General features: G+C 36.9%; 1 non-coding gene across 1 annotated transcript; it reads right to left on the reverse strand.

Annotated features, from left to right (window-relative positions):
• Nucleotides 1-99: 99 nt before the first annotated feature.
• Nucleotides 100-2027, reverse strand: LOC113380425. The gene has a single exon (XR_003367402.1). It is a non-coding gene; the product is annotated as a small subunit ribosomal RNA (ribosomal RNA).
• Nucleotides 2028-9677: the final 7650 nt, after the last annotated feature.

The raw sequence follows: 9677 nt of genomic DNA on the forward strand, positions 1-9677 counted from the left end.
CCACCAGTATATTATACTATGGGAGCGCACAACATTAGTCTGCAACATTATATTGCGACATATAGCACACGTTTCATTCACTTAATAGTAAATGTACGTTAATGATCCTTCCGCAGGTTCACCTACGGAAAACCTTGTTACGACTTTTACTTCCTCTAAATAATCAAGTTTGGTTATCTTCCCAGCAACATCGGCAATGTCGAAACGCTGCCGCGCACCGGTCCGAAGACCTCACTAAATAATTCAATCGGTAGTAGCGACGGGCGGTGTGTACAAAGGGCAGGGACATAATCAACGCAAGCTTATGACTCGCGCTTACTAGGAATTCCTCGTTCATGGGGAAGAATTGCAAGCCCCAATCCCTAGCACGAAGAGGCTTCAACGGATTACCCGGACCTTTCGGCCAAGGAAAACCTGCTGATCTCTTCAGTGTAGCGCGCGTGCGGCCCAGAACATCTAAGGGCATCACAGACCTGTTATTGCTCAATTTCGTGCGACTAAATGTCGCCTGTCCCTCTAAGAAGATATATTTGTACGCCGGTAGTGAGAACCACAACAACAACGACGAAGCCGAAGCGGAGGAGGGTCTTGCGATACCAGAAAGTACGTCTATTTAGCAGGCTAGAGTCTCGTTCGTTATCAGAATTAACCAGACAAATCACTCCACCAACTAAGAACGGCCATGCACCACCACCCACCGAATCAAGAAAGAGCTCTCAATCTGTCAATCCTTCCGGTGTCTGGACCTGGTGAGGTTTCCCGTGTTGAGTCAAATTAAGCCGCAGGCTCCACTCCTTGTAGTGCCCTTCCGTCATTCCTTTAAGTTTCAGCTTTGCAACCATACTTCCCCCGGAACCCAAAAGCTTTGGTTTCCCGGAAGCTGCCCGCCGAGTCATCGGAGGAACTTCGGCGGATCGCTAGCTGGCATCGTTTATGGTTAGAACTAGGGCGGTATCTGATCGCCTTCGAACCTCTAACTTTCGTTCTTGATTGATGAAAACACATTTGGCAAATGCTTTCGCTTCTGTCCGTCTTGCGACGATCCAAGAATTTCACCTCTAACGTCGCAATACGAATGCCCCCAGTTGTCCCTATTAATCATTACCTCGGAATTCCGAAACCAACAAAATAGAACGACCGTGTCCTATTCCATTATTCCATGCACACAATATTCAGGCGAATGAGCCTGCTTTAAGCACTCTAATTTGTTCAAAGTAAACGTACCGGCCCACCTCGACACTCGGTGAAGAGCACCTTGGTAGGATTTTGAGTTGGGCCGCCTTTTTACGGGCTAAGCCCACCGGTAGGACGTCCCACAGACATGCCAGTTGAACACCGCGAGCGGTGAACCGACAGTGTGGGACACAGATTCAACTACGAGCTTTTTAACCGCAACAACTTTAATATACGCTATTAGAGCTGGAATTACCGCGGCTGCTGGCACCAGACTGGCCCTCTAATAGATCCTCGTTAAAGGATTTAAAGTGTACTCATTCCGATTACGGGGCCTCGGATGAGTCCCGTATCGTTATTTTTCGTCACTACCTCCCCGTGCCGGGAGTGGGTAATTTGCGCGCCTGCTGCCTTCCTTGGATGTGGTAGCCGTTTCTCAGGCTCCCTCTCCGGAATCGAACCCTGATTCCCCGTTACCCGTAACAACCATGGTAGTCGCAGAAACTACCATCGACAGTTGATAAGGCAGACATTTGAAAGATGCGTCGCCGGTACTAGACCGTGCGATCGGCACAAAGTTATTCAGAGTCACCAAGTCAAACGGTGAGCAAGGCAAGCCCGCCACCGATTGGTTTTGATCTAATAAAAGCATTCCTTCCATCTCTGGTCGGAACTCTATTTGCATGTATTAGCTCTAGAATTACCACAGTTATCCAAGTAATGTGGGTACGATCTAAGGAACCATAACTGATGTAATGAGCCATTCGCGGTTTCACCTTAATGTGGCTTGCACTGAGACATGCATGGCTTAATCTTTGAGACAAGCATATACTACTGGCAGGATCAACCAGGGTGCTATATATATAATAGCATAGTGCGTAAATGTCCCTCGGCGTCACCCGAGAGACCACACTTTGTATAGAAAAGTTCGATGAATATTTCTAAACAACGAATTTTCTTACATATATATATATCTGAGTCGTACGATATTCCCTGGACATGACGAACAGTTTACATCGCGACTTGATATTTTATATATTCTGCGCTTACACAGAGGCTAGACCTTTAACAACCGTCGAAACGGCGGTCCGTACATGAAATTTGCGGTCCGCAGACCCAGTTAATTTCAAACAGTCTCTTTACCCTTCGTTAGATTGAAAACGTCGGGGCGAATTCATTATAAGAATTCATCGTTATAACTAACTTTTATTCTCGCTCGGAGAGTATTGAGTTGATTGCATTTGTATATTTTATTTTCCGCATAAGAGTCTTTGCGTCAACGACACATGCCCGCGGATATGCTGTACAGTATGGTTGAACACTTATAAATAAGGTCCAGAACCCGGCCGTAAACCGACATCCGAACATATACGGCGTATATTATTCTAGACACGGTCTACGACAGTTTGACCTGCAGCGACGGGTCGCCTCGGGTTACCGTGCGAACCATCACCGCGATGGTCTGGACAGGCTATATGGCGGGTCGCAAGAAAATAAATTCTCTAGGACGCGCAACCACTTTAGCAATTTTAGAGCACGTTGTGGTCCAAAAACAAACGTCCTCGCTTTAAAATTGAAATATGAATATTTCACTGTGTGTGAGATTGAAAAATCTGCTTTCGCTGATTTTTCATTTTCTTAAAACAACGCAATGAAGCGAATGTTCAAATTCGCACAATTTGAATAAAATGTGCAGAGTATATAGAATACTAACGCAAGCGTTTACTACAATCGACTTTAAAACACTAGACTTTCATCTAGCGCCCAAAGAATTGATTGAGCTATGCGTTTAAAGTATAATATTCAAAAGAACGCCGTTTTCACAACGAACTTCGTCATTCGCTCAGGCATCTGGCGATACCGAGCAGATATACATGGCAGTGCTCTCACACAATGCATAAGAGCGCTAAGCGGTTGTAAACTGCGTCACGCTGCTTTTGCACACTGCGCAATATTTTGCGACTAGCTCCGGTCAAACGTTAATGAAACGAATGATCATTGCCAGAAGCTTTTGCCCACAGTATATTATACTATAGGAGCGCACTTGATTACAGCAATAATTTGTCGAGTAATCACAAGATTTCATATTTGTGGTCAGCAGACCCAAATAATTTTAACTCGCACCGATCGAACGTTCATAAATGAATGATCCTCGGTGCGAGAAGCTTCGTCAGTTCTGCTTCACCACCCATCTATTTGACTTTAGTCCATTTGTAAAATCCTATATTATTAAAATATATAGATTTTATATTTGCGGTCCGCAGACCCAAATAATTTCAACTCGCTCCGATCAAACGTTCATAAAACGAAAGACCATCGCTGCGAGAAGCTTTGCTAGTTCTGCTATATTCACATATATTTGACCGTAGTCAATTTGTAAAATTCTATATTATTAAAATATATAGATTTCATATTTGCGGTCCGCAGACCCAAATAATTTCAACTCTCTCTGATCGAACGTTTAAAAACGAATGATCCTACCACCAGTTATCTATAGCCGCAAACCAGCATCCGAATATATACGGGGTATATAATTCTAGATGTGGCTCACAACATTATTAAAAGTTACGCTAATATATCATTGACAGACTAAAAGTATCGAATATGATGTAAAAACTACACCGGGGAATGATATCCGTACCCGCCCGAACAACATAGCGTACTTTAGCCTGAGCTTGCTCGCATCGCACTCGACACGACCTATTCCCCTATATAAGGCGCGCGGCCACAGCGTAGGTATTTGACTGAGTCCCAAGCGATGTGCATTTGACCTGCGGCGAGGGCCTGCTCGCGCTTACGGTGTGAATCGTCAAGACAAAAGTCTGGGAAAATTTCGAACTGTGAACCCTTATGATAGAAAATTTTTGTCGAAAATTTTGTTAGATGTTCAAACAGTTTTATATATATGGACAATATGAATTATAGTTAATTATTGAGTTTTTAGGTGTTTTTTGGGTTTTTTTAAACTTTTGTATAAAATTATGTATTTATTGATTTTTATAGATCTCAATGAATATAAAACGAATTTATATATAGTTATATTATTTTTTATAATTATTTGTTTAAATTTTCTAATTTTACAATAAATGTTCAAACCAGTTTTCCTCGATTTTCTCTTAAACCGTAAAAGATACAAAAAAACTTTGTTCGTACGAAAGATGCAGAATAAAATTACGAATAAAATGGTATATAAATGGTTAGGTGTGTTCATATAATTTTCTCTAGATTTTCCGATTTTTCCAAATTTTCACGACGGCAACTCGCCTGTAGGCTACACCGTGCAAAATTCGAAGTTGTGATGTATGGAAAAAGAACTAAGAATTTTGAGACCTTTCTAATGATGTATAATAGTTTATATGTTTTCTTTAGAGAAATATCGAATCGTGAGGAGTATTGCTCCAACCTAGCCGCACTTTGCATTTTGACAAGTTAACATCTACACAATTGCTCTATAACATAAAACCGTAAAAGATACGAAAAACTTTGTTCGTACGAAAGATGCAGAATAAAATTATGAATAAAATGGTATATAAATGGTTAGGTGTGTTCATATAATTTTCTCTAGATTTTCCGATTTTTCCAAATTTTCACGACGGCAACTCGCCTGTAGGCCACACCGTGCAAAATTCGAAGTTGTGATGTATGGAAAAAGAACTAAGAATTTTGAGACCTTTCTAATGATGTATAATAGTTTATATGTTTTCTTTAGAGAAATATCGAATCGTGAGGAGTATTGCTCCAACCTAGCCGCACTTTGCATTTTGACAAGTTAACAACTACACAGATTGCCTTATACTGTCTAAACCGTAAAAGATACAAAAAAACTTTGTTCGTACGAAAGATGCAGAATAAAATTACGAATAAAATGGTATATAAATGGTTAGGTGTGTTCATATAATTTTCTCTAGATTTTCCGATTTTTCCAAATTTTCACGACGGCAACTCGCCTGTAGGCTACACCGTGCAAAATTCGAAGTTGTGATGTATGGAAAAAGAACTAAGAATTTTGAGACCTTTCTAATGATGTATAATAGTTTATATGTTTTCTTTAGAGAAATATCGAATCGTGAGGAGTATTGCTCCAACCTAGCCGCACTTTGCATTTTGACAAGTTAACAACTACACAGATTGCCTTATACTGTCTAAACCGTAAAAGATACAAAAAAAATGTTCGTACGAAAGATGCAGAATAAAATTACGAATAAAATGGTATATAAATGGTTAGGTGTGTTCATATAATTTTCTCTAGATTTTCCGATTTTTCCAAATTTTCACGACGGCAACTCGCCTGTAGGCTACACCGTGCAAAATTCGAAGTTGTGATGTATGGAAAAAGAACTAAGAATTTTGAGACCTTTCTAATGATGTATAATAGTTTATATGTTTTCTTTAGAGAAATATCGAATCGTGAGGAGTATTGCTCCAACCTAGCCGCACTTTGCATTTTGACAAGTTAACAACTACACAGATTGCCTTATACTGTCTAAACCGTAAAAGATACAAAAAAACTTTGTTCGTACGAAAGATGCAGAATAAAATTATGAATAAAATGGTATATAAATGGTTAGGTGTGTTCATATAATTTTCTCTAGATTTTCCGATTTTTCCAAATTTTCACGACGGCAACTCGCCTGTAGGCACACCGTGCAAAATTCGAAGTTGTGATGTATGGAAAAAGAACTAAGAATTTTGAGACCTTTCTAATGATGTATAATAGTTTATATGTTTTCTTTAGAGAAATATCGAATCGTGAGGAGTATTGCTCCAACCTAGCCGCACTTTGCATTTTGACAAGTTAACAACTACACAGATTGCCTTATACTGTCTAAACCGTAAAAGATACAAAAAAACTTTGTTCGTACGAAAGATGCAGAATAAAATTACGAATAAAATGGTATATAAATGGTTAGGTGTGTTCATATAATTTTCTCTAGATTTTCCGATTTTTCCAAATTTTCACGACGGCAACTCGCCTGTAGGCTACACCGTGCAAAATTCGAAGTTGTGATGTATGGAAAAAGAACTAAGAATTTTGAGACCTTTCTAATGATGTATAATAGTTTATATGTTTTCTTTAGAGAAATATCGAATCGTGAGGAGTGTTGCTCTAACCTATCCGCACTTTGCATTTTGACAAGTTAACATCTACACATATTGCTCTATAACATGAAAACCGTAAAAGATACGAAAAAACTTTGTTCGTACGAAAGATGCAGAATAAAATTATGAATAAAATGGTATATAAATGGTTAGGTGTGTTCATATAATTTTCTCTAGATTTTCCGATTTTCCAAATTTTCACGACGGCAACTCGCCTGTAGGCCACACCGTGCAAAATTCGAAGTTGTGATGTATGGAAAAAGAACTAAGAATTTTGAGACCTTTCTAATGATGTATAATAGTTTATATGTTTTCTTTAGAGAAATATCGAATCGTGAGGAGTATTGCTCCAACCTAGCCGCACTTTGCATTTTGACAAGTTAACAACTACACAGATTGCCTTATACTGTCTAAACCGTAAAAGATACAAAAAAACTTTGTTCGTACGAAAGATGCAGAATAAAATTACGAATAAAATGGTATATAAATGGTTAGGTGTGTTCATATAATTTTCTCTAGATTTTCCGATTTTTCCAAATTTTCACGACGGCAACTCGCCTGTAGGCCACACCGTGCAAAATTCGAAGTTGTGATGTATGGAAAAAGAACTAAGAATTTTGAGACCTTTCTAATGATGTATAATAGTTTATATGTTTTCTTTAGAGAAATATCGAATCGTGAGGAGTATTGCTCCAACCTAGCCGCACTTTGCATTTTGACAAGTTAACAACTACACAGATTGCCTTATACTGTCTAAACCGTAAAAGATACAAAAAAACTTTGTTCGTACGAAAGATGCAGAATAAAATTACGAATAAAATGGTATATAAATGGTTAGGTGTGTTCATATAATTTTCTCTAGATTTTCCGATTTTTCCAAATTTTCACGACGGCAACTCGCCTGTAGGCTACACCGTGCAAAATTCGAAGTTGTGATATATGGAAAAAGAACTAAGAATTTTGAGACCTTTCTAATGATGTATAATAGTTTATATGTTTTCTTTAGAGAAATATCGAATCGTGAGGAGTGTTGCTCTAACCTATCCGCACTTTGCATTTTGACAAGTTAACATCTACACATATTGCTCTATAACATGAAAACCGTAAAAGATACGAAAAAACTTTGTTCGTACGAAAGATGCAGAATAAAATTATGAATAAAATGGTATATAAATGGTTAGGTGTGTTCATATAATTTTCTCTAGATTTTCCGATTTTTCCAAATTTTCACGACGGCAACTCGCCTGTAGGCCACACCGTGCAAAATTCGAAGTTGTGATGTATGGAAAAAGAACTAAGAATTTTGAGACCTTTCTAATGATGTATAATAGTTTATATGTTTTCTTTAGAGAAATATCGAATCGTGAGGAGTATTGCTCCAACCTAGCCGCACTTTGCATTTTGACAAGTTAACAACTACACAGATTGCCTTATACTGTCTAAACCGTAAAAGATACAAAAAAACTTTGTTCGTACGAAAGATGCAGAATAAAATTACGAATAAAATGGTATATAAATGGTTAGGTGTGTTCATATAATTTTCTCTAGATTTTCCGATTTTTCCAAATTTTCACGACGGCAACTCGCCTGTAGGCCACACCGTGCAAAATTCGAAGTTGTGATGTATGGAAAAAGAACTAAGAATTTTGAGACCTTTCTAATGATGTATAATAGTTTATATGTTTTCTTTAGAGAAATATCGAATCGTGAGGAGTATTGCTCCAACCTAGCCGCACTTTGCATTTTGACAAGTTAACAACTACACAGATTGCCTTATACTGTCTAAACCGTAAAAGATACAAAAAAACTTTGTTCGTACGAAAGATGCAGAATAAAATTACGAATAAAATGATGTATAACTCGATATATGTCATAATATATTTCATGAGATTTTTCAATTTTTACTTTAAATTAAAAAATGTTTGAAATTTTTCGCTGACTTTAAATTCATTTGCGGGTTATGCTTTTTTTACAATATTTCAAATGATGTAAAAAGTTAAATAGCGAGGTGCCTCAATGCAAAAAATTGGCCCACTCTAAATATATATATATATATATATATATATATATATATAGTATATATATATATATATATTAATTGTTTAATATGAACAAAACAGCACTCAGATTTGTTTAACACAACTTTATTTTATGATTACAGACGTTTCGAGACCATGGTGTGTCTCATCTTCAGTGTAATTTCAAAAAATTACACTGTGACATTTTTGACAGCAAAAAAATTGGGCATTTTCAAAATTGTCATTTTTTTAAAAATTGGCGAATTTGGGAATTTTCCTATGCGTGAAAATCTATGATGGGCAAAACTTTTCCTAAAAATTAATTGCTCCATTCGACAGCAAAAAAATCACTGATAACGATAGTAAAAAGAAATTTTAATTTTTTTTGCATTTTTAAAGGGGTCGGTGCTGACTATATATATAGTTAGCACCGAATTTGGCCCCACCCATTTATCTCGAGAACGGAAAGAGCAAAAAAAATTTTAGTTTGCACCAATCGACAGCAAAAAAATCGTCAAAAAATCAGGTCATATCAGTTTTGCCAATTTCCACCATCGCGATGCCAAGTATATAGACGTCATATTTTGCGCTCATATATGCTCACGCCACAGAGGTAGGGCAGCGTGAGCGTGATTGTCAGTTGTTTTTACTATCTGTCATTTCATTTATTTATTAATTGTTAAATTCTTATAATCCCGCAAAAATGCCAAGTTGTATATCACAATTATTTTTTAATATTAATATTTATATTAATTAATTTTAAATTTAATTAATTTTAAATTTTAATTTTAATATTAATATGAATTAAGCATAAGCAAACCAAATTTCATTTATTTATTAATTGTTAAATTCTTTATTATCCCACTGAATGATCCAGAAAGTAATAAAATTTACACAATTATCGTTACCGCCAGTTGCCGCCATTTTTATGCTTATTGACGCTCACAGTATCCAAAACGAACGGAATTTAGTTATCGATTCTGAGCGCTTATCGGCCAAGTCGAACGCTAAAAATTTGTGCTTATAAGCGTGAGCGCTCACAACGCGTAAGCGTCCAAGCCAAACGCACCCGAAACTTCTAAATAATTTTTAAATAAGTAAATTATTTTTGTATTGTGACTCAGTAAAGTAAGGCAAAATACGACTGCATTGGTTAAAAAATAATAATCTGTCAAATTAATAATGGAGGGTATATTCACTGACCGCCAGGCGCATGCGCAGACTGTTTATGTGCCAAATATATAATATATCTTATATTATTTTACGACTATAATAATGTAGACATTACATTTTTCTCATTCATAATCATAAATATATTATATTTTAATATTGTCTTAGCCTATAAGTGAATTGAAATGTTTGGCAAATGAGCCTTTATTTGTTTTT

The sequence above is a fragment of the Ctenocephalides felis genome, unplaced genomic scaffold, assembly GCF_003426905.1.
Source record: "Ctenocephalides felis isolate EL2017-DRISC unplaced genomic scaffold, ASM342690v1 CF-g0.4_SCAFFOLD_02132, whole genome shotgun sequence".
Lineage (NCBI taxonomy): Eukaryota > Metazoa > Arthropoda > Insecta > Siphonaptera > Pulicidae > Ctenocephalides > Ctenocephalides felis.